The sequence below is a fragment of the Rutidosis leptorrhynchoides genome, chromosome 1, assembly GCF_046630445.1.
Source record: "Rutidosis leptorrhynchoides isolate AG116_Rl617_1_P2 chromosome 1, CSIRO_AGI_Rlap_v1, whole genome shotgun sequence".
NCBI classification, from domain to species: domain Eukaryota; kingdom Viridiplantae; phylum Streptophyta; class Magnoliopsida; order Asterales; family Asteraceae; genus Rutidosis; species Rutidosis leptorrhynchoides.
This window is the reverse complement of record NC_092333.1, coordinates 637,161,180-637,167,179: the sequence shown is the minus strand read 5'-3', so window position 1 is coordinate 637,167,179 and position 6,000 is coordinate 637,161,180.

Sequence of the window (6,000 nt, the reverse complement as noted above, 5' to 3'; positions counted from 1 at the left end):
GATGGAAAGCGGGTGAATTGAAATATCTAATGAAAGCTACGTGAGGAAAGAATACTTAACGCAGGAAATTTAAGACTTAAGGTGACAGAATATAACGAATGTATGCCTAAAGAACGCCTAGTGTGTGATTGATGGAGCAACGTGCACAAATTCTACAAGAAATTACCAACGTTAAGAGGAGATTAAGTAAAAGCTAAGTACTTTGGTTAACGAATTTGAAAGTGTTTAGTGAACGAAGTTTCGAAATTATGAGGACAAAGGTATAAACGGTAAGAAATTAGATAAAAAGCCTTAATAATCAGGATGACTTATGATTATTAGAAACTTTATTCGATTAAAATGAAATGGGCATCAACGAGTATTGAATTATGTGCAAGAACCGGTGAAGGTTCAAATGTAGTTTATAAGGGTTTTGATTTCACCAAGGAATAAGAGAGATAGTTCGTGAGGACACTAACATTTCAATGAGGGGAGAGTTGTAACATCCCAAAATTTCAAGTTATGTATTTTGTTAAAAAGGACTAATCATGCAAAGTATGAAATGAGATGGTTAGTTAGTGTTAAGGACCACCTAAACTATGTTTTGGTGGAGAGGGACCTAAGTTGCCAACTAGTGAAAGTTAAAATATATTAAATAAATAGTGAAGCTTCTAGTCCATTTGAGAAGTGTAAAAAAAAAAAAGAAATATCTAGAGAGAGCAAGAAGGAAGAACGGTTGTGAATATGATGATTTAGGGTTTCAAGATTCAAGTGATTAAAGCTCTTGCAAATCAGATTTAAGAAATTAGAGGCATGGTAGTCATGGTGGAAGAAGGAATCATCTCTATCTTCATCTCTTTTGCTAAGATGGACTAGAATGGTGAAGTGAAATTGAGGTATGATTGGTAAAATTGATTTTTTACATATGTTCATGCTTAAGTGGTTTGTGTTTTATGAATTATTGTATGATTTATGTAAGCATGAGTTAAAATTCGGATTTAAGTGCTATGGTCTATGTCTAAATGGGTTTTGTTAATGAGATGAAGGCATAAGTGTAGATTATGATGGCTTTATGTTATGGTTATGTATAAATACTAGTTTTTATGATGTTATGGCATATGTTTATGCATAAATTAGCTAATTGATGATGAATGATGGAAAAGATGATTTCTTAGTTTATGAAATGGGTAAGTATAGTTTTGTGCACACAAGGTGTTTGATAAAATGCTTTAATGAAAGTGAAAATTGTAATTTAACAAGAAATGTTATGGTTAAGGAATTTATGATGAGTAATGAAACAATATAGTAGTTGTTAATGGTAAAAAGGAGATTAAGAAAGTTAAAGACTAGTAAGTTATGTTGTGCATGAAATGAGGTTAATTAGTTGAGATTAATCTAGTTATGATTGTAAAGATTAAAGGAAAAAATATGATTAATGCGAAATGACAAGATTAGCATTTTGTGTATTAGGTGTTAATCAAGGAAAGGAATCAAACTTGGATGCAAATCGACAAGTGGCAAAGGTGAGTTATTTGGGGGTAATATGGGCGGGTCAAGGGTGATCACGGAATCTATGATCACAAGTTATGTAAATGATATGTTTGTGAATTATTCTATGTTTTGAGTTTAAATATGAAAGTGTACTCATGGTTTGTTATGAATATGAGATATGATGGTATGAGTGGCTTAATGCTCCCGGATTGCATCCGTGCAATAGGGTGTCGATTAAGTTCACTAGGTAAAAGCTTAGACTTTACGTCTATGTCAAGGTAAAAAGCTTAGACTTTATGTCTATGATAAGGCGAAATGCTTAGACTTTGTGTCTATGTCAAGGTGTAAAGCTTAGACTTTATGTCTATGTACATATCACGTGATAAGCTTGGATTTATATCCATGTTAAGTGTAAGTTTGGACGAGGTCCATGTTAAGAATAAGCTTGGATTTATATCCATGTTATGTGTAAGCTTGAATTTACATCCATGATATTGTTAAGCTTAGACTATGTCCATGTCATGTGCTAAGATTAGACGTATGCCTATGACGCGAGATGATCAAGTCCGAAACACGAAATCAACCTTCGGGTTGGAAGGTTATGGTCACGTTATGATTATGTCTATGTTTTAAGTTTAAGTCATTTACTTACCATTAACTCACTAAGCGTATTGCTTACCCCATTATGTTGTTAATGTTTGATAGGTTCTTATGCATCGAGATGGTATGGGACGACAAGCTTTTAGAGGAGTATTCGGCACTAGTAAGTGGATTTGCAAGTTTCTTTTGAATCTAGCTAGATGATAACCGCTTAGTAACGCCTTGGGTTAATTGGGTATATTTTGTATGATTATGTCAAGTAACGTTACGGGACCATATGTATGTGTTAGTGTTTGTGTAATGGGCTATGTATGTTCGAAAGAAGAAATAACCTCGTTGTTATTTGCTAATGTCATTATGGATATACGTAAACGTTTATTAGCTTTTAAATATTGTGATTTTGATGTAAAATTAATGGAAGTGTCGGTTCAAATGCAACTAAAATGTATTGTATTTTTGTTAGACGACAGGTGACGAAATGAGTCTTTGGAAATGGGTCAAAAGTATCACCTGAAAGTTTGGTGTCACCTGAAAGTTTGGTGTCACCTGAAAGTTTAGTATCACCTGAAAGTTTAGTGTCACCTGAAAAGTTTAGTATCACCTGACAGTTTTGTGTCACCTGAAAGTTTAGTGTCACCTGAAAGTTTGGCGTCACCTGAAAGTTTAGTATCACCTGGAAGTTTACTTGGAAGTTATTTAAAAAAAATTAAAAAAATAATAATAATTTGTTGTTTTCTAGCAAGTGTTTAAGGGCGTTAAATGGCGGCGGCTACCGGAGGTAACCAATCAGTCAACAACCCCGGTGCCACCGCTAGTGGCAGTTTTGGATTGCTTGCGGCGGAACAGGAACCATACGGCCAAAACCCTTCATCTGCAATTGATGGAGGTACGTTTTGTTTATCTAGCCTTAAAGATGATAACATCTTTTCAAAAGACCCCCTCCAAAATCAGAATAGTTTTCAAAATAAACCCCTATCTTCTAGTAAAATATTAAATCAGGATAAAACTATAAATAGCATAAAAACCTCTTTTAAAAATAAAACACAAAATAATATTTCTAATAATAATATTTTTTCTTATACAAATTATGTTTCATATAAATCAAAAATAATGAGTGGATCGTTGATTGTGGTGCAACGGATACCATGACTTTTGATAAAAAATGATATTTTCTTAAAAACAAAACCAAACAAAGATAAGATTAAAACCACAAACGGTGGGGTTGTTCAAGTTAAAGGAGGAGGTATGGTTGAAATATCACCAAATTTAAAATTAAAAAATTGTTTATATATACCACCTCTCTCTCATAAATTATTATCTGTTAGACATGTCACAAAAGATCTTAACTGCTCTGTTTTATTACACCCAACATTATGTATCTTACAGGATCTCAGAACCGGAGAGATAATTGGTCGTGGTACTGAACAGGATGGGTTATACTACATTGATGAAGTTATGTGGTACTGTTATGCCAGCTCACGGTGTAGTGACCCGAACTTTTCCATGTTTATATATATTAAATAAAATTGTTATTTATATGATTAAGTGTTTCCAATATGTTAAGCAATCAAACTTGTTAAGACTTGATTAATTTAAATAGGTTTCATATAGACAATTGACCACCCAAGTTGACCGGTGATTCACGAACGTTAAAACTTGTAAAAACTATATGATGACATATATATGATTATATATATAGTTAACATGATATTATAATAAGTAAGTATCTCATTAGGTATTTTAACAATGAGTTATATACATAAAATTGAGTTTATTGAATTAAGAAACTCGAAACGATATATATAACGATTATCGTTATAACAACGTCTTACTAAATACATATGAATCATATTAAGATATTGATACACTATGTTTAATCATGATAAATGATAAGTAAACATGTCATTAAGTGTATTAACAATGAACTAAATATGTAAAAACAAGACTACTAACTTAATGATTTCGAAACGAGACATATATGTAACGATTATTGTTGTAACAACATTTAACTGTATATATATCATACTAAGATATATTAATAGATCATAATATCATGATAATGTAATAATTTAACATCTCTTTAGATATAATAAATAATGGGTTAACAACATTTAACAAGATCGTTAACCTAAAGGTTTCAAAACAACATTTACATGTAACGACTAATGATGATTTAACGACTCAGTTAAAATGTATATACATGTAGTGTTTTAATATGTATTCATACACTTTTTAAAGACTTCAAGACACTTATCAAAATACTTCTACTTAACAAAAATGCTTATAATTACATTGATGTCGAACGAGGTGTATATAAAATAGTTATTATTTTACTAGGAAAATACTATTAAATACGATACAATTTTACACAAGATATTTATTTATTTATAGAATGGATATACTTAAACCTTGCTACAACACTTATAGGCAGTGTACCTAATCGTACAGTAGTGTAGTTTTTAGTAAGTCCGGTTCGTTCCACAGGGAAATCTTTGAACAAAGCTCAACGCTATATTAGTTTACTTTTATAAAAATACAAATATATATATAGGTAATATTATTATTATAAAGGGGGGTTTTTACCGTTTAATGACCGGTTTGTCGATTTTAAAACTTTAGTCGCAGTTAAAACCTAATGTAAAATATAAATACAAGACTAAAATTAAATCGTAAAGTAAATAACGATAATGAAATTGCGAATAATAAAAATGCGATAAAATAAAATTGCGATAATTAAAAAGTACGATAATTAAAAGTGCGATAAAATAAAATAAATAAAAGTGCGATAATTAGAAGTGCAATTAAATATAAAATAAAGGAAATTAAATATGAAATAAAAGAATTATGCTTATTTAAACTTCCGTAATCATGATGTTTGACGTGTTGATTTTAGTTTTATGCCCTTGGGTTAATTGTCCTTTGTCCTGGATTATTCAATATGTCCGTCTGGTTTTTGTCCATAACAGTCCATCAGTCATAAATATAAATTGCAAGTGTCCTTGACAAATTATTATTATACCCGAAGTTAAATATTCCAACTAATTGGGGATTCGAATTGTAACAAGGTTTTAATACTTTGTTTAATGAATACACCAGGTTATCGACTGCGTGTAAACCAAGGTTTTACTACTTTGTTAACAATTACACCAATTACCCTTGAATGTAATTTCACCCCTGTTTTAATTATTCTAGTGGCTATTAATCCATTCCCGTATCCGGTTAAATGAACGATTATTCGTACATATAAATACCCCGCCCATCGTGTCCGATCGAGTGTATATGGTAATTTATAGGGACGCCCAATTGTAAATCTTTATATTAACATTAACAAATTTTCATTTAGTTAAACAAATATAAAGCCCATTAATAGCCCATAGTCTAATTTCCACAAGTGTCGTTCTTTTGTCCAAACCCCAATTATGGTACAAAGCCCAATTACCCAATTTTAGTAATTAGCCCAACATCATGATTACTTCGTTTTAAATAAGCATAATAATAACTTAGCTACGAGACATTAATATAAAAAGGTTGAACATAACTTACAATGATTAAAAATAGCGTAGCGTTACACGGACAGAATTTCGACTTACACCCTTACAACATTCGCTAACATACCCTTATTATTAGAATTATAATTAAAATTAAAATATAAATTATAAATATAAATATATTTACGTATGAAGAGGAAGAGAAAAAAGATGATCAAATTTGATCAGAATTCGGTTGGCTTTATAGCCAGAGTTGAAAATTGGGGCTCCGCGACTCGCGGCAAAATGCCCTTAAAACTCCGCGAGTCGCGGAGATATATTTACAGCTCACACCCTTGGAGTTTCTTGCTGCCGACGGTTTTTAATATATATATATAATATATATATAATTAATATAATTAATTATATATTATATTATATTTATATACATAGTTAACTTGTA